The sequence below is a fragment of the Labrus mixtus genome, chromosome 12 (assembly GCF_963584025.1).
Source record: "Labrus mixtus chromosome 12, fLabMix1.1, whole genome shotgun sequence".
In the NCBI taxonomy this organism is placed as follows: domain Eukaryota; kingdom Metazoa; phylum Chordata; class Actinopteri; order Labriformes; family Labridae; genus Labrus; species Labrus mixtus.
In genome coordinates this window covers 21,108,415-21,129,822 of record NC_083623.1, presented here as the reverse complement: position 1 = coordinate 21,129,822, position 21,408 = coordinate 21,108,415, and positions in this window count along the sequence as shown.

Below are 21,408 nucleotides of genomic sequence, written 5' to 3'. Positions count from 1 at the left end.
AACTTTCAACAGGGAGAATGATTTGTATCCCATGTCCACAGAGCTCCCTAGTTGCCTGTTTTCTGCACTATGTAACTTTGGCTTTCTCGCTAGAAGTGCGTGCAGCTCTAAGGCACTTGTTCAGACACCAGTCTTCAGCTAAAAAGAAGCCAGTAAGCCTGTCTCTGTACTGTTTGATTCAATGGGAGACAGAAGAGGATGTTGATCTGCACCTCACAGTGGGAGAGTATCCCTGTCAGACAGGGGCGGAAAGACATGACGTAAAAACCTACATGGAAGTAGCGGAGGAAGAGACAGAGTCTGCTATATGCTATAATGAGAATATTTGCCTTTTGTATCAATGCTACGTGTAGTTCAACCGAATCCCACAATCAATAAAAGAGCAGTTTACCCAAATTCAGACATGCGTTCAGACATGCACCCTACCCTGACAACTTTGAGACATTTTGGGGAATGCAGTGCATGCGAAAGGGGCTAAACTCACTATAAGAGGTTGTTAACAATAACCTTGTACTGTAGGAGAAAACACCAGTAATCAATCTGACACCTTCATAACATCGTGGACAAAAAAACTTTTGCTAACAAAGTTTGGACCCAAAACAAAAACCACAGAGGACAAGAATGTTACTTCCCCCCTAACAAGAGAAACAATAAAGTATGCATTGTCTGTCGAGAACAAACAAGCCCATCAGGCTCCACAGAGAGCCAACACAAACCCAAATGTCAAGGCAATCCATCAAATTACTGATGAGTGATTTGACTAAAACAATCTCAAACCTCCACCACAAAGTGGCACTACAGGAGAAGCCAGCTTCACCAACATCAGTATGATTCATCCTCTGGGCACCATGACTGTCTGTGCAGATAACAATAAGTGAGAATGTATCTGAGGCTACAAGAAAAGTCTTGACATCATCAGTCATTAGATTTTTACCTTAACCATGTTGGAACAACTGTGAAAAAGTTTGATGGCAATGCATCTATCCTGTTCATGAGATATTTTCTGCTGATAAAAAAAGGTGGATCAACTTCTCAGTAGTCATATTGTTGTAATTTCTAACAAGGATGAGACGACTAAACCGATGAATCAAGGGGAAATTTGGCAGTTTAACCAAGCCTCATCATTCAAAAGCACATCTTGTTGTGTCCAAACAGCCCTGTCTGGAAACTTCCTTTCAAATGCACACATGCTGCATCACTTCTGGTACTAATAATATGCTTTAACCACAGTCTGCATGCCAACTTAGACAAAATAACTTTCCTCTGGGGTCAGCGTCTGTCTCTTTCGCTCTCTGGGTTGTAAGCTCTGTACACATTTGCTGTCATGTCTGACCCACTTTTTCCAGCCAGTACAAAAGATATTTAACATGTGTGAGTTTGTGCAAACAAGCTCCTTCAACACTTAACCACCCTGGTTTTGCTTTTGACTGATTTTGGTCTGTGATGGACACATTTTATTAATTGAATAAGTCAGCCTACATCTGTTCAGTTACCAAAGAATTCAAGTTTTTTATTTGATTTCACTTCTTTTAGCTTTAGCTCTTTTTTTTGTCTTTAATTGTGGTTTTGGCAAACGGCCATGTGCCTTTCTCTGAGAGTTAGTTCAAGCAGTGATAAACAGGACTATAGGCAAGTCTTACTATGAGCGCAGCTGAATGGGTTCCCAGAGAAGTTTACTGATGCCTGAAGTTGTTTTTCAGAACAGATTTCTTTTCCATAATAGTCTATATAATATGAAGAAAAGTGGATCTAGATATAATTATACCACATTTTCATCCTCACTTGGCCTCTTGCGGTGTTAAATGGATATTGCATACACAAATGCCCATTGTAAGAATCTGCACACAGTAGCAAATAAAGAACACTGCTGCATCTGGATTTAGCACAAAAGTGAAATCAATAGGATTCTGGACCCCCTACCCCCCTCTCTCCCATTTTTGCATGTGTGTCTGTCTAACACACACACACACACACACACACACACACACACACACACACACACACACACACACACACACATACACACACTCCTCTCCATCTTCCTCAATCCTCCCTCCTCGCCCTCCTGATTGGAGGCAGAGCATGCAGGCAGGCTCAGGTCCATGGGAGGGCCTCTCCACAGCAGATAATGGTCCATTCCACTCATTTTGGCTTCCTTTTATTTGTTCACATCAACATCAAAGCCTGCCCATTTCCCTCTGTTGGGGAGCAGGGCTTTAAGTCTTTGACTGATCCGCCTCGTTCACTTGTAGAGTTGCCCTTGTGGTGTCCATCCCTCATCGCATGTGCAGCTAACACTCACGTACAGAGGCTTTATGCGTACATATATGTTAAAACACACACACACACACACACACACACACACACAGGAGACGAGGAGCTCTCAGATATACAGAGGACATGCATGAAGGCTTACATACAAAACCCACATGTGCTCTTTGAATTCAGTTTTGCAGAATTTTTTATGGAGGCATTGAAGCAATCTGTACTGAATTTACAGCAGTGGCCCCTGAACTTTCTTTAACCATGTACCACTACATAGTGTTTTTCTGATCATATGAATATTGTAGTAGTATAAGTATTTTTATATAGTTTTGGGTTCCATAAGTCATTGGATTGTAATTATCTCCTATTTTATTTTGTCATAAGCTTTACGTTCCTGTTTCTGCACTTCATCTTTGTAGTTACAACCTTGGAAATAATCAATATGCACACATACGCTTGTTATGTTGGTCTAAAGATGCCAAAGTTGCCTGATTTGTCTAGAGTATTGTTTGACTTGTCTATGTGTCACGATACACACACACACAATCCAAAACTACATAAAATGTCAACCCCTATGTACCTGTGACCTTGCAACCCACAACTTGGTTCAAGCGGTGTGTGCACAGCTTCACTATGTACATGCAGAAAGCTGGATATTGGAGCAAGCTAGCTGAAAAATATCAGGAATGTGGTTCAATCCACACAAAAAAAACAACAAATAGATCTGTTTAAGCAGAGCATTACTGATACTGATTAAACAGACTTTGAATTTCTAGATTTCTTGTTTCTGTTATCAGCTGTAACAGCCCTAGCAATCTCAACGGCTGCACCAGAACCAGCTAATGTCACTGACCAGTCTCTTACATTTAAAGGCCCTGACACACCAAGCAGATTGCAAAGAACTAGTGGCAATGAAGGCCGCCTGTGGCGTCGGCTTCGCCCTTTTGTCTTGGCCAAAAAGTTGCACTAGAACACACCGCAAAGACTACAGCCGACGGCCAACCACCACGTACGTTCTGCACATGCGTGAGAGGCAATAACTCTCCATGCCAGCAGGCGGCGGTAGTCTGTAATCGTCATTCCAAAAAGGGGAAACCGGAAAAGGACGAGGAAGAACGCCGATAAATAAACCGTTAATGTGATACAAGAAGAAAAATTTCTCACTGCTGTCGCTCAACACTCGTGATATAGGTTCTTTTAATGGAGAATAATGTCTGATAAGAAGTTGAAAATGGCTCTGGCGTCGTCAGCCCTTAGTCTTTTATTAGTGGAACAAGAATAGAAGAGGCGTTGATTCTGAGCAGAATTTAGGATAACTGTTGAGCCAACATTTAACAACAAACAAATATTTAATTAACTAATTTGTAAAATGTTTTTACATTTTACATTTTGCATGACAACTACGCCCCCTGTAGGTCTGGAATACTTCGCTGCTGTGATGACGCAATACACAGTATTTTTACTTTGCCTCCTTCATGTATTTTCCATGCCTTTGCTATTATACAGTTGTTTAGAATTCATGCAGCATGTTCTAAAAAAAAATTAAATGTAGCACATTTCCATTGTGAAATTTGTTTCTGAAGCAGGAAAGTCTCATGAAAATATTTTTGGTCTATTGCAGATAAAAAAAAAATTGTTGGTCACACTAAGTAAAACAACCAAAACCTCTGAGTTATCAGCCAACATGATGGAAATGGCTCGTCCTGATGAAAAATAAAGGACAGTAGCTTTTTTTGTTTTCTATTTTGTAGGGATTTAGGTATTTAATAACTGAACTAAGCTTCTGTGCAAAATGTTCAATTGAAAACAAGTTCTCCCCGAGTGCTGCCACAATTGTGATTGCTTTAGAGTATTTTTTTTATTTTTTTAAATTTATTTGTTAGGGACAGTGCATATTAATGAACAGCTGTAACAATTACAGCTGTAAAAATGCCAGATTATAGCAGAAGTGCTAGTTTCCATCTGTTGTCCCTAGGCAGGTAACAGAGAAAGACAAATTACAAATAAAATACAAAGGCACAAGTGACACAAGACAATAATAGAGGTTAAAGGTTAAAAGTGGTCACAGACTTGGTTTTCTTTTATCCACTGTTTGAGGTGTGTTTTGAAGGATGCATATGTTTGTGAGTCTCTTATTGTGAGTGGGAGAATATTCCAATATTTAGTTCCTTTGACTGACAGAACAGTTTGTCCGAATGTAGTGCGTCTGTATGGGACCTCACAGTCTCCTCAGGCTGTGGCCCTGGTGCTGATCCCACTGGCCGACTTCAGCTTTATAAAGTCCTTCAAAGGAGGTGGAGCAAGTCCGTGCAAAATTTTATATATAAAACATGCATTTTTAAAATTAACAAAATTATGAAAATTTAGTAAATTCTGTTTATCTAAAACAGTGCAATGGTGAAACGAAAATGGCTTTTTGTCAAAGATGTTTATGGCCTTTTTAAAAAGAGATTGTATTGGTTTAAGTGTTGTGCCAGCAGCAAGTGACCGTGTGGTTATACAGTATTCAATATGTGAAAAACTCATCGAGTGTAAAAACATTCGAGCAGCATTGATAGTCATGAAGGATCTTACCTGTCTAAAATTGTTTATATTAAAATTTACCGTCTTTTGTTAATTGTTTGATGTGTTTTTTAAATGTTAATGTTGGATCCAATGTTAGGCCTAAATATTTAAACTCATTAGCTAGACTAAGCTCTACACCTTCCAGGTAAGCGCCGGACTGCTGAAGGCTGGTTGGCTGTTTAGTGAACATCATGCAGACCGTTTTCTTTGCGTTTAATTGAAGACATGAGTATTGAATAACACCAAGATATTTTTTCCACATTAGGGCTGTTTCGTCAGAACCTTCTTCAGTGGTGCAACAGTGCCCGTCTGGGGAGAGATGTGATGTCTGGCTCTGGAGGTCTTACTTTGAGAGAGTACGGATAGTGCATGGAAGCTGGCTTTTCCTACTTGAGTACTTTCCATTGCACAGTCTGATTTTAGCTCTTCTGGACAAATTTACAAGTATTTTTGGTCTATTTATAGTAACAGATATTTCTACTGTTTACTTTGACAGTAAATATTTCCGACTGATGTGCACAGGGAACACTTTTGTGCTAGAAAGTGTTACTATGGCAACTATGAATTGCTAGAAGTCTAAGCTGTGCCATTACAGAGTTGCAAAGTGTTCCTGTGCTTTCTGTGCTCCTACTTTTAAAGCACCCATTCATATTTCCCATTGATAATGATACATGACTCACAGTGGAAGCCCTTGTGGTTGGCTTTGAACCATCAATGAATCACCAGTAAAGAAGAGTAAGAAATGTGTTAGAAAAATATCTGGCTCTTTGATAAAATGTCAAAGGTACAAGTTTGTTTACTTAAAACGTCAGGGGAGAAGTGAATCACGACTACAAAGATGCACTTTAGTAAAAAAAAAATAAAAAAAACATCAGATCACAGACCTCCAAAATCTTAAAATCTGTGAGCCAGAGCTAAATTATACGTATAATGTTCATCTTAAGTGGGGCCATGTTTTTTTATAAACTTCTGATTTGTTCCCACAAATTTTTGAAAAAGATGGATGACATGAAAGTACCCTCAAAAGCGGAGTCAAAGCATTTGTAGCTCCCCCCCCCCCCCCCCCCCCACTGGCTGGCTAAAGTACAGGTTTTAAGCTCCGCCTCCTCCCTGTGAACAGATGGGACATGCCTTCAACTAGAAATTAATACAAATACATTTTTCCCAAACATGTTTTTTTTATTGTAGTTAGTATTCATCATGCTGATTTATGCCTAAATGGTCACATTGCTGCGAAGTGCAGTTTTATTGATACTATAAAAATTATAAAACTATAAAAAAAGTTATTGATACTATAAAAATGTGACGCCATGATTTATTATTATTTTATTATTTAAGTTCTTGCTATTTTCGCTTTATTTCCCCTGTTAACTGTTTTTTGCACCAATACACCAAGACAAATTCTTTGTATGTGTAAATGTACTTGGCAATAAAAAACAATTCTTTGATTCTTTGTCTTTGTCTTTGTCTTTGACAGCTCTGTTGACAGCTGTGTGCAGGATTAGCAGAGGAGAGGAGGTAAAGTAACACACACTAACACAAGAATCATTTAACTTGCCATAAAACTGAGTGCTTTCTTCAAACTGACACAAGAATCTGTTCTGCTGGGGACTAGCAATCAGTGGTATCGTTGCCATTTTATCTGTGAGTTAAATGTGGGTTTTGGTAAGCAGAAGAAGTGGCGTCAATACTGAAACTCCAACATCCTATCTCCACTGAGTTATTTTACACATGCAATTGCGTGGCGTGGGGTAATTTCGGCCTCACCTTTGTATAACAAGAGGAGGTGGAGATGCTGGGTCCTTCGATTTTTGTGCTTCTGAAAGGTTTCTTGTCCATGGAAACGGTTGCCGTGACTCATGGGTATTGTAGTATTTAAACACATCCAGTGGATGAATACGTTAAGTCACAGGTGCCCCTGTTTTGAATCATTAAAAAATAACTGCGATAATAAGAAATCTCTATCAATAACATACAGAATGAATTATCTATCACTGCCATGAAGAAGAGCTCAGAATAAGAATGCGTCTGCTAAACCTGTTCTTGAGCTTTAAGAAAATGTCTTAAATAGGCTACAGAAATGTTTTTCAGGAAACAAGTGAATTTCCTGGAGACTTTCCTGGAGACTGTCAGCATAGCGGAATAATTTGACGTAAATTTCAGAGTATGCGTGATAAGCATTAGTAGCAGATAAAAACATGTGCTCCGCTTATCATCGTTGTCCATGCGCTTGTTCAGTTTGCCTCCAGAAAGTGCCGTCCGAGGGCTTAATGGTATGAGAGGTCCATTCTTAGAACACAGCCCCTCGTCTACACACACACACACACACACACACACACACACACACACACACACACACACACACACACACACACACACATGCACACACACACACACACACACACACACACACATAAAAACAAACACATGCACACACACACACACACACACACACTCATAAGGATGCAGAAGGCATAATGGCACAAGATCAATTACTGATCAGACGATAGGAGCTTCTTCTTTTGGCTTTCTTTAGAAGTCAACCTCTTCAGTTCTCTCTTAATTGGCCCCTAATCTCTTCTTCTCCGTATTCGCTTTCTTCCTCTCTCCTCCATTGGCTTTATTCTGTCCGTCTGAATATCTGTCCTGTTTCTGTCTTCCTCTCTCAGCCTGTCTCTCTCTGACCCTCGTCTGCCCCATTTCTCCACCCCCCCCCCGTCCCCCGTCCCCCCGCCCCCCCCCCCCCCGTCCCCCCCCCCCGTCTCCTGACACAGCTCCTAATTACAAAACACACAGGGGCCATTAGCGCGGACCTCCAGCCGACGTCTGTCCCTTTATCCATTCATCCCCTCCCCTCCGTCGCTATCTCTCCATCTCTGTCCTCCTTCTTTCTCCGTTGTTGGTCAAAAGTGGCTTTGTGTGGGACCCGTTGGGCGAACAAAGGCAGCGGGCTGCAGCGGTGCTCTGAAAGGTCACAGTGATGTACGGCCCTTGGCGCTGCCGCCGGGGTCAGGCCTGCCTCAATGGGGGCGCACTTAACGCTCACACAGTCAAAAGCATCAGGGCGTTTTGAAGGAGATACATGTTGTCTTGGTGCTGCTTGAAGGGGAAGACCACTCAATGTAAAGCTTTCCTCATTGTCAACTCGGAAACATCAACAGCTTCTTTCCAGAGCGCCCAATTAAACTCCTCAAATTGTCACTTTTTGCAGATTTAGTTTGTAAACTTATCAATGAAATGATCTTACCTTACAAAAGGTGAAAGAGCATATCAAATTTGAAATGTATCATAAAGAGAGAAAACTACTCAAAGAGCTGCGCCAGTCATATTCTCCATACTCTTCTTAGACGTAGAGTATTAAAAAAAAATGTCTTGTTCTCCGCTAATTCCACCTTCCACCTTCCACATTGGAAACAAGGTTACTGCTCATACAATGTTAAATTGCATTTTACACAGCATGTCACACCTACACATTCACACCCATTCACACACTGTCAGTAATAAATGAGCCATTCATACACATTCACACGTCGCCTACAAACAGCAGGAGCAACTCAGGGTTAAGTGTCTTACCCAAGGATACATCGACATGTGGCTACATGAGCTGGGGATCAAACCACCAACCTTCCGGTAGAGACGAGCCTACCCACTGAGCCACAGCTGCCCCGTACATAAAGGTATCATAATTCATTTCAGTCTGTTTCATGATCAACCAAAAAGTCCTCACAGGAGCTTTAGGGCAGTTTTTGTTCAAAATAACAGCAAACAGGCGATGACTATTCCAAATTATCTCTTATATTAAAGTTACACACTTTCTTTCTTCACTCATTCTTTCACCCTGACCTCCTCCCAGCTGGATTTTGGAGCACAACCAAGGTCAGTGAATGATCAGAACAATGTTGTAAAGTACATATTTTCATGCATTAAGAAAGGATCTGCTCTAAATATCTAGCTGAGACTAGATCTGTTCTTTCTCTTAAGTTTTTTTTTTTGACTGTGAGGGAGTGACCTCAATGAAATGTACGTATACATGAATTCTTAGTTACAACCGATTTGTAGAGAAAATATATTGATGCATGAGTTGGCAGGGAAAACTTTGCAGTAGATATTTCAAAAATTGTAAAAGCTGTTTTGATGTACATCTTCTCTATTGGATATGCCCTAAATGAAATGTAGGATTGCAGGAGTTAACATTTTCAAATACATGCCACATGTTGCCTTATTTATTATACTCTTTCATACTCAGTATATTTAAACATTTACATTATATTTTATATTTAGGTCTCCCTTCTTCTATATGCCTCAATATTTAAACTTGATTCATCAATCAGACAAAGGCCCATTCTTTTTACTATGAAATGTACTGGGAGGCAGTCTAAGTTTTTTCTGATTCTGGTTACAGACACTATGGTAATGGAGCTTGTATGGCGCTTTTCTAGTCTTCTAACTACTCTAGGCGCTTTTACACCGCATGTCACACCTACACATTCACACCCATACAAACACTGATGGCAGAGTATGAAGTGAGATCATCACAAGTAACTAATTAATTCATACGCCGCCGACGAAGCATGGCGGGAGCAATTTGGGGTTAAGTGTCTCGCCCAAGGACACACTGGACATGTTGCTGCAGGAGCTGGGGATCGAACCCTTGAGCCACAGCCGCCCCATGAAAAATAATTTGAATTTTCTTTAAATGGTGTTACTCATTACAACTGAAACACCTCTTTCCAAATAGAAAAGAAGAGTGGTTTAGAATTTGGCAACAATCATCAAAAATGATAAGAGTACTAATGGAGAATTAGCTTCTGCTGCTTCAGATGTAACTTGCGCTGCTCATTGAAAATGCACTTGCAAGTTTTGAAATTCCTTCTTTTCTGACTTACAAGACATACTTTCTCTGAGACACTGCTGGTGTGTAACCGAGCTGTGTTTCTAGGAAATTGAACATCGTGTAGGAAGCTCGAGCTGTTTAAACGGCCTGCATTCATTGTCCTCTCTCTCTTGTGAATGGCTCTCTGTGTTGTGTACTCTGTGAGTGATATTTGTGTTAGGCTGTACGCCTTGTATCAGGGGCTCCGGAGGACCAAGAAAATTGAATCCCATTAGTGTTCTATTCAGCCTGCGTCTCTGGATGTGCACACAGCGCTATCTGAGCTCTGTGGCATGTGTTGTACTCCGCGAGCCCGTGCATGAGTAGCATGTCAAACTAGCCAGCTGTGCTCAAGTGGGCTCAGTTGCATTACCGTGCAGCCTTGACCCCGGGTGCGATGCGTGAGCCGAACATCCGTCGAGCTCCTGTTGCAGATGCTGCGGCTCCCGGTCATTACAGCAATCACAGGCTAGATTGATGCCGCTGCCTGATGTTTCATGGCTTTATTACAGAAGATGAAAGTGGATCCCTGAAAGAGAGAGGGAGGGCGTGATAGAGGAAGAACAAAAAAATAAATAAAAGTATAATTCCTTTTTTATTAAATAAGAGCTTTTCAGGAGCTCGGAATGAAAATCAACAATTACATGTAGCAGCTGAGTGATTCTTCCCCCCCCCCCCCTGAAAAAAGACAAAACCATGAACAAATACATTACAAAATACATTTTGAAAATTGGCATGACTTACATCAGGAAGAGTTAGAGGCTTAACCAGGATTGACCCCCAACCCCCTCCCTCCCTCCCCCCCTCCACCAATCCACATTACACACACACAAACACACAAATCCACACACACAACCCCAATCCTAGCCCCACTTCATTCTACGCTGCTCCGAGCGGCAGATGGAAGGCGTCATTATTGCTGCAGCCCTGGGAATGACACACACGCAATGTGAACACACAGACACACACACACACACACACACACACACACACACACACAGACACACACACACACACACACGCACACACACACACACACACACACACACACACACACACCCACACTGTGATGCGTCTAAAAATAAAAACATAAAACATGGGGTCATGCCCTGCACACTGTTCCCACAATTAAATGTATACCTGTACAGGAGAAGAGATATACAGCCTATAATGTAGAGCACAATTCTCTTCTGAACACACATACACACACACCTTTGCGCACACACACATACACACACACACACACACACACACACACACACACACACACACACACACACACACACACACACACACACGTATTTACAATACAAACACACATGTAACCCTTGCGAGACAGCCATCACTATGTCTCTTCAAAACCATAAGCTCGTTGGTTTTGTTTATTGTTTGTCTCCAGGCACTGGGAGGCCTTTTTACACACACATACACACACACACACACACACACACAAACACACACATTTACGCAGGCGCTCCAAATTGTTCGATTAAGTGGGTCATCCTCTCCTACAGTCTCTTGAAAAGAGAAAAGAGCTTTTTTTTGTGCATTTCTAGCCGAGAGGCAATCGCACCCTTGCATGGTTTTGGCTGCACCTTTTAAGAGTATTTATGGAAATGACAGAACAGCACTCTGGAGGGCTGCACGCTGCTAGCTTGGTTAATGTGTGTTTGTGCGTGTGTGTTGCATGTGTGTCCATGTTTGCACGTGTGTGTGTGTGTGAGTGTGTGTGTGTGTGTTCGTAGGGAGGATTTAAAAGCTCACTTGTGCGAGTGTGAGCCGGTGTCTGCAGCTGCACACAACAAATGATACCTCCACGTGCATGGTTTTTCATGATGGATTTTTTTATTCTTTATTTATTTTTCGGGGGGTGATGAGCCGGGTTTGTATTACTCGAAAATTGGACTGAGATGTGACTCCGCTGCACATTCGGCGAGAGCGTACAGAAACCGACCTGTCACTGCAAATGAAAGCCAAATATCTTCGAGCCGATCCACTTTGGCTGTCTGAGTGAGAGACACTGATAGGGAAGGAGAAAGAGAGAGAGACAGGGCTGAAGAGTCCATCTCTTTCTCCCACGTCTGTCTGTCTCTTTGTGGCAGATCAGACTAACTATCTCTGAGTATTTGGACTGACTCGCCTTCAACAGACACAGCTGCACAGGAACTGAGATACTGCTTGAAAATAAGCAACATTGAATAAAGGTTGATGATGGATATTTAATTCCCCATGTTTGGTCCGTGGTGGAAGTGGTGGAATCTGACAAAAAGAGCTTACAACCAATTTATGAGCAAAGAAAGTCACGTGTTACTATGAGAGCAAAAATAAATCAAGTGTTGTAATGAACACAGTGTTAAAGTTAATCTATGTCACCTAGACCAGTGTTTCCAAAAGCGGGGTGTCGGGACCCATATACTTGTATAACACCTCTCTGTTATGGTAGGGGGGAAGCACACACTGAACCACATCTGGACATAAAGCATATTTCAGTTGTACAGCTATTTGACACTTTAATAATTACAATATATCAGCAGAACATCCACCTTAAAGTATGCACAGACTCTATTCAGACACTGTATTAACTTTTCATATAAAGCTGTGCAGCTGTATAACTCAGGTCTCCTCAAACTTGTAAAGTATTCAATGTATTCTCTGATTGAAATTGTATAGGTTTCTTATTCTTACTCCTGTACAGTTAATGTGTAAATGTAATTTGTATAGGTCTGAGGAACTGCAGTTTTCTGCACCTCAGTGCTGATTCTTCAGCGCTGGAGGTTGCCACTTGGATATAACATAGAAGCTTTTGTGTTACACACACATTAATTGGTCATCATCAGTAAGACAATTGGGAGCAATTGTTCTTGCCAGGTTATAATAAAGTGTAAAATCATTTATGAATGTTTCACCATAGCATGCTTAAGTGCATGTTCCTTCTTTTTGCTGGCCCCTTCTGACTTAATTTCAGTTTTCTTTACTGTTTCACTTGAAGCCTCACACTTTAAGATAAATGTGTGTACTCTGAACACAAACACAGTCCCAGAAAATGTCACAGAAATCTATGTTTTCAGAGATGTACTAAAGCTCCCGGACGTTTTTACTGGTTAAAGAACAATGCTGAATGAAATACTGATGCCAGTAACAACAAACACAGCCTGTTTGTTTTACATTTTCTGCAGAAAGGATTCTTGATGAGGGATACCTTCTACTTGTAAAGAAGCCAGGGTGAGATTTTTGCTTTGTCCTTTATGTGGGGCGTCAAGATCAACACAAACTGAAAATTCCTCACAGGGGCTTTCAAACTTGTTGTTGCGAGTCATGCTTTGTGCAAAGGTGTTGCACAAATGTTATGTGGGCCCCCCACCATAACTTCTTGCGTAGCATTTAATCTTCAAACAGTTACAGGGACCAAATTTTCCTCTGAGGACAGTTTGTGTTTAGAGTTATGAACATATACCACAGAATCTGTTTATTTCTCCAACTTTAACATTCAAAACTCCGTAGCGCACCTTTAAAGTTTCAAATAATCAAAATAGATGTCTAAATAACATATGGTCTGATCGTCACCCCTAAGCTTCTATGGAAACATTTGAAAAAAAAAAAATCACAAAAAAATAAAAGGGATACATTGATGTCAAAAATTAACCTCAATTAACCTAATTTTCATTGTTTTCATTGATCAATCCAAACAGAATATGCCGACACATGCTTGTTCTTACTTAAAGACCTGCGCCCCCTCCACTCTGCTCTATTGGCTATAATAAAAGCCAAATAATACATGCGTCAAGTGCTGTCCTACTTTGTTGTTTTTAGAGGAAAGATAAATAAGTTGGGAAAAAACATTCCCTTCAACCATTTATTGGGAGGTTTGAATTCTACATGTATTGGAATGAGTGTAAAGTCGTTCTCAGTTGAAAGAGAAGATGTGAATTGATGTGATGATGATGTCTGTTAGTTAGTGATAGCAACTGTAAAACCATGTGGGTGACTTCTACAGTTGTCTCTCTATACTAGAAACAAATGTAGGTGGTCACACAGTAGGTGGTTTCATCTCATTATATGAAAATGGTTTTTCACAACGGTAAGGTTGAACACAAGGATATCACCTGTACCGTGGAACAAGAAGACTTTCATCCAGGCAACATCTCAGTAGAACACGACTTCAGAAATCGTGCATGGAGACACCAGAGGGAAGTTGTGTGGTTGTGTGTGTAGCCTACCTTTGCTGCATATGTCTGCACTCCGGCAGCAAGGTTGACATGAAGCTGAGAGGGAGTGTGAAGGGCACAGCACCTCAAGAGGAATGACACAACACATGCATGCACACACACACACACACACACACACACACACACACACACACATAAACACAAACACATATACGTACACATGAATACACCTCCTCTCCTCTCCTTTCTTTTCTTCTCTCTCTTCGATGACTCATCCCACCCAGGGACAGCGGGCGAGGGAGAGGGGGGGCTGGGGGGTGAGGGAGGGAGAGAGGGAGGGAAGAGAGAGGAGACGGATGGGAGAGTGTGAGGGAGGGCGACAGTGGAGAGGAGAAAGACACTTTATAGATTCACAGAGTAGCCATATGGCATAAAGTGTTTTCCTATTGACCTTTTATTTCAATGCTGTGCTAATCCCATTGTGTGTACCAGTGGAGAAGTTATTCCCAGCCAACACGCTGTAGGATTCTCACCAGTCCCAAAAGATGCCTTGCAGATGATTCCCTATGCGGCGTCTTTATGTTTTAAACTCTTTTCCGTTTTTTTTTGCATTGCAGCGCCTCAGCTAAAAACAACAGAAACCCTGCGAACCAGCTCTACAACCCGCTGAGCTTAGCTTCAGTCTGCCCCGCCGCTCTGCTCTCCTCATTTGATGCTATCTTTAAGAGAGATCCCCAAACTTCCTCTGCGATCCAGGTCTGTATCACTGAGCATCACAGACTGTAGACCCAATTCTTAACTCTCTTCAAATCCCATAGTCTCTAATGTCTTTATCTTATGGTGTGAGGGTATTTGAGGAGGTAGATAGACTCCAGAGGAGCCGGGGATGTTGTCACAAGAGGTGATTATACGGCACTGAAGGAGGCATGCTATTGAGCTGGGTGTTTTGCAGGGGATAAGGGTGTATTGCTGAGGATATGTCTGTATCGCTGACGGCTGCAAAGCCCACAGATAGTTGAGTGGTCAGGTCCCATGTGCCTGCATGTGGAGCAACATACAGCACAAACCCCACTGCACCATTGGACTACCCTTGAACTCTTTAAGGTTGCTCTTCAGTTAGATAGGTTGTTAGAAGAATGACCAAATCTTGACCTTTAGAATTAGACATTGGACAGACAATGTGTAGGCATGTAAGTCCAGGAGTGATAGCTGATAGGCCATTTTCCAATGACTGTAGGCCTACATAAAGATGGAAGAGACATCTTCAACTGTACAAATATGAAGCTGAAAAACCCCTACAACAGGCACTGACATAACGCACATCTGGAGCAGAAACAACGTCCAGCCCCTCCAGATGACCAAAGTAAATATTGAACTTACCAATAAAGCTTCAAAGATCCCTCAGGTGAGCACAGTTAACAGCAGAACAGATTCATGTGTGTGCAGCAACACTCACAGTTATAGAAAGTTCAATGACTCTCTTGTGTTAGTGTTTGTTATGTGTTCTTTTGCCCTTCCTCCTCTACCCTGATAATCTGGTGCACACAGCACCCCAGGAGCTGCATTTGTCACCGGAGCTGTCAATCATGGCATTTTACCCCTTTACTATAGCATCAGAAGGCTAATTAAAACTAAACTCTTCATAAAAGTGAACAAAGTGAGTTAAATGAAGAAAGCAAAAAGTAACTTTGATGCCAGAAACCATGTTTGAGAAAACATGTATTGACCAGTTATTTTATTTTTATTTTTAAACACGGAAGAGGCGGAGCTAATGACCTATACTGCAGCCAATCGGTAGGGAACCATACTGATTTTGCGGAGTTCTCAATTAAAACAATTTACACACCTTATTGCCAATTTCTGTCTAACTCACCCCCATCCAACAAACAGGAGGTAATCCAGGAGAAATAGACCTTGGTTCTTTACGAATGCTTGTTTTAGAAACGTGAGTGCTTAACAAATCCAGTCTTCAACCTGCTGAATAGCTTTTGGACTGGGATCGCAATAGCCGACGAGGGAGAAGTATATGAGTAGGCAATGCCATTACGTTAGCTGTTGACAGAAAACTAACAAGTTTAATCTAACATCCAGTTCTCGCTGAAAAGTAGATCATCCTTATAACTGTCTCCCTAAGCCTTCTCCTTTTTTTCTCTCAGTGCAAGCCAACTGTATGGCTGCTTGTCAGTCTCCTTTATGTTTACACCTGCTCCCCAAGGAGAACACCTGAGATCAAAGTTTATTTACTTGACTGGACACTTGAGGACAATCGACAATGCAGACCATTTTCAGAAGCAATTTTGTTAAATAAAATACATGTGGTCCAACATATCAAAATGTGTATCAGCCATCTAGCGTCATATCTGGACTAGAGAGGATCAGCCTCGTTAAAATCTAGCTGTTAAAATGTAGCGTTATTGTTGTGGTGCAACCTCATGTTTAAATTGGTTTGGAATTTAAGCTGTGCAGTCTGAGCCAGGCCTAATAACACGTGTGATTTTATTATAGTATGTATGTCATAGAATTAAGGTGAAATATCCCAAATGGACCTCAATTTAAACCCTGAACTGCGCCTTCAGTGTTAAAGCATTAAGCACCTTAAATGGGTTCATGTTCGCAAAGATCAATTTCCTCATCAGTGTTTACTGCAGCGTGTCATTCCATGGCATGCAATTTTATATTGAAAATGACCGTTTTTCAACTTTATGCTCCTTTTCCTGCTTTTGGTCATTTTTACTGCTCTCACTTCGCCCCGTAGAAATGGCAGCAGGATTCAAAGTGCTGCTAGATTGCCTCAGATAATGCAATGCTCTCAGGCGGAGCACAGGTGTGTGTGTGTGTGTGTGTGTGTGTGTGTGTGTGTGTGTGTGTGTGTGTGTGTGTGTGTGTGTTGGGGTGTGGGCCTGCCTGGCCACAGCTGAGGGGAACATTTCTGCCCAGAGATTTAAAATGATCCCCCAAAAAGTCAGACAGCAAGCCCAGTCAAGCCCTCACAGCGTGCTGCCAAGCTAACCCTCCAGAGGTTTTTTCTGTGCTTATTGGACGCCAATACAAATCATTTCCAGCATCCTATCTGTAAATCTAAAAGTCTGTTTTGCACTGATTTTCAAATTATTTGCAGGAAAATGAGGTTCATTGCCAATATTACAACAAGGTCAAAAACCAGTTGTGATGTTCTTAATAACTTGGCACTGATTAGATAACTTGCTTTGAGGCAATTACATCAACTGGCACTAGCTACTGATTTAAAAAGTAAAAAACTGAAGGCAACAGCTGACATCTTTCTGTGTATTTTTCGGGGGGGGGGGGGGGGGGGGGGGGGCAATCGTTTTACCACCTCTGCAGTTTTTTTTCAGGATTGTGCATCATCCAAGTATTCTTGAAAAGAGACAGAAGAAAACCTCTCCAAACTAACTTGATTTATATATTTTTTCCCCCAACATTAAACAAAAAATAAATTCAAAAATCAAAACTTTTTACTGTTTTTTCACTTGGCCTAAGTCTAATTTATATATATATTTTTTAAAGAATCCCTGATTTCCTGGGTAAAGGGGAAAAAAAGTTCCTCTGTGACTGTAGAATTATAAATTCCTGGCAGGACCAGACAGCCAGCGGCTTGGAGTCAACATACAGAGAGTTCCAGCCCAGCCAGCTGCTGAGAGCTGCCATCCCCAGAAACAGAGACCTTGGCAGGGGACAGTGTTGAGACACACTGGGTCCCCTCCTCCAGCCTGGAGCCCTGTGAGTCCTGCTCAGTGGAGGAGAGAAGAGAGCCCAGCCCAACAGGAGGCTTTGCTTGTAAGGCCCTGAGCGTGCTGAGTGTGTACATGTCACTGTGTGTAACTTTGTGTGTCAGTTTGTCTGCAACAGTGCATGCGGTGTTGTGCTCAAACGTGTGCGAGCGCAGCAGCAACTCCAGCTGCAGCGGGGTTTATAATGTGGCACACATGTGTGAGTGTGAACGTGGATTCTGTCAACCGCCGGGCCTCACACACATTCCAAAATAAACGGCTCCCACCAGGATTACTATCGATCTGTGTGTAACACTCGGCTGCATTGGGACAGAGAGAGAAAAGGAGAGACCTCACAACTTCCTCTCTCTCTTTTAACCTGGCTCCTGAGGAATGTTATGTGTCTGCCTGTCTCCAGAAAAAAAATGTAAAGGATGATTTGGAAACACAGTCCACTAAACTGTTACAATGACAAACCACTGCTAGCTGTCTTTCTGATATGTGAGACAAAAGTGTGAGAGAGAAAAAGAGGGAATGGTTAAAGTTGACAAGGAGACTCCCTCTCACTTATTTTCCTTCTCTGAAGTAAGTGAAAATCTTTTGCTTGTCAGACTTGAGGGAGAGACGGGGTGGAAAAAAGACAGTGAAAAGCAGAGAAACACACATTGGGAGACAGACTTGTGAGAAGAAATATAGTGGCTGTTGATTGACAGCCCATAAGTCTGCCTGTTTTCTGACATACTCAGGATTGCTGACTCGCCCCCCTGTCCGGCCGAGGCCTCTGGATAGACAGGCCAAGAAGGCAGACCCGTTTAAAGAATGAAGGATCATGAATAGATAGACGCCTTCCAGGCCGATCACCATCTCTGGTCTGTATATGTGTGTGTGTGTCTGTGTAAGTACAATATCGTATGTGTGCATGCCAATGTTACGTTCTGCATTTTATCCCGTTTCACCATGCTACCATTAACCTTAATCTCTAAACCTTAATCCTACCAGAATGACCATTGCATTTTATTGGTTTTATCATGTAATGTCCAGCTTGATCCTGGTGGAATAACTGGAACACAAGACTTTCATCATTTTAATCAAGTGTACTTTTTTCTTGTGAGGTTGTTGGTGTTATACATTGCAGAACACGGCAACAAACAGTTAGTCATAAAGATCCTAAAGCAGATGTTAAATGACAATATCTACTGGTAAATATCACAAAGTTATGTTTTGGTCACTTACCTTTCACATCAATAAATCATTTGGTAAATTCTTTGACCCCATTTACACCAGGTGTTACATTCTGTTTCTGCATGATATAGATAGAGACATTTTTTTGCAAATAAAAATCATGCTGCCATTGGCTGCACATCACCCCAGTGAGTGGCTGTGATCACAGTTTGTTCAAGTGAACAGAACTGCATAATCGTCAAAAACGCAAAGGTACAAATTTTCATTTAATTTAATTTCAAACCGTTATTTATTCTCGAAGGACTCTGAGGTTTCCCTCATTTCCGAATCTGGGATCCTTATACCGAAATGTCCTTGTACCTTCAGATCCTGTCCATGAATATGACAAATAGAATCCATAGCTGCTTTCACACTTGCAAGAAACTCCTGAACAACTGGCTGAATTTATTTTATTTTTTTTAGCTACTCCTGCCAGCCCCCTTGTAGAATTTCCACATTAAGCACGAGTGAGCTGATATTAGAATGCAGCAGCATTATGTTTTCTGTTCACCAGTATCTTCTTAACAGGTCTTTGGTTGATTTTGTGATTCTGTCAAAATAGATGTGGAATTGAAATAAAGTCACATTTTCTTATTATAGCATCTTATATTGGGCTCAGTTACTTTTATCGTCACTTCTTTTATGTCATGTCTTGCCTCGGGAGACCGTCTGCCCCCCTCCTGTCTAACAGGGATAGTCTCCCGCTGTGAGGTGCATACGTGAAAAACCAGATCAGGAGGGCCGTCATCCTGAAATTCTCTAGAAATTTTCAGGAGTGCATCAGTAAAATTGTATCATGATAAGGGACGACCGTGGCAGAGGCTGACTCTGAAATGAAACAGGTTGGACTTTGTGTCGAGAATAGGGACACCACTTTCACTTGGGTTATTTAAGGACCAGATGGCTCATAGCAATGACCCCAGTGCTAAATATTACCTCGGTCCAGACTGAACGAGCAAGCTCTCGTAACCCCCTCGTAACCTCGCAGTTGCTGGTCAACTGTTCCATGCCTGGGAAGGAATCAATCTTGTTCCCATATCAGAGGTCAAACAATAAGTTGTAGCCTCTTCTATGAACCCTGGAGGAAACTTTCACAAGGTGGCTCATCAGTGTGAACCCCTACGATTGGAAGAAACATTCTCATGCCCCTGTTAAAAAAAACATTGAATACCACCATTATGAGCTCCCTTTGAACATGCACTTTTACATGTGTGTTCATCTGGGTTCACTATGGTCTTCATCCAGATAAAGAGTACATGTTAACACCAGGTGGCTCTATTTATTTGAATAATTTGTCTTCTTTTTCAGATTGAAGCACTGATCAGTTCACATATCTTTTGCCACTTGTTGAGTGCAAAACCATGACATATTTCTGAGGTTAACCTCGCTTCCATGACTCTGCCTTTCTTTTTTTTTTATTACCTCTCTTCACTCCTTTTCTCATCTTTTTTCCTCTCGCCTTCTCCTCTCCTCTGCTGTTTTAAGTCTCAAAGATAAGATCTCTCCCAATCGCAAACTTTGGAAGACATCTTTAAGATCCCCACTGTCACTTCAGCTTAATGCAGCCCTCTAGGCTCTCAGTACAAACACACAGAGACGCACGCATACACACATGGCCTCCCACTAATAACACGGGCAGGGAGAAGCAGCCTTGATTTGAGAACTCGTAAACACGCTTCTTTCTCCCAACAATTCTATTTGATCGTTGTCAAACATAAAGCTGTTTCCTTGGTGTATGTTGTGCTTCCATCTCTCACCGTGAACATGCACCAATGCACTTTTCCCTCTTCGATCTCTCCTCCCATAAATAAAATGAAAGCACATTTGGATTTCCTGACTGGAGTCTTTCAGTAGGGCGATCACTGCCACGTCTGTCAGATCCATTAATTCACTAATGTGCAAGGAAGTTCTGCTTAACTGTTTCTTCAGGCAACATGTTTACATGTAAAAGCATGCGATTATGCATATCCATGTATTTTAAGTGATTAAATGGAGTGCAAGTGCTTTTCACCCCAAACAGCACTTCCTCCTGAAAAGTGCTGCGCTGGATGTTTAACTAAAAATGAGATCAAGCTTTCCTGTTAAGGATTCCCACTTCTTGTTCACAGCAACAACAAAAAAAGAAAAAAGTCCTGTCCTTCAGTTTCTGGATCCCATGGTCCATAATGATCTGATCTCTGTCTCCCATAGGCGGTCCGTTGCTATGGCAACCTGATGACGCTCTGAGGAAGGATGGGAGGGAGAAAAGGGAGGGAGGTGCAGGGAGATGAGGAAGAAGGTAGCTGCACCAAAGATTGATTATGTTTACGAAGATGACTCACTAAATTGCAAAAATATATACCATCTGTCACATTTTCTGCAATTGCTATAGACATAAATGAAGTTTTGGTAATAGGCTAATTTGGAAATTTGGGGGATCCTTATGTTAATGTGCTTTTGTGGGGGAATAACTTGAAATAGATTGTCCAACATAATAGGCCTACTATCAAATTTAAAGCACTGCTTTGCAAGACCCTGAACAGACAATATAAAAATATGATTTAAAAATCCGAACAAACAGACTAGATGAAGCTCTGAAGTGATCATATGC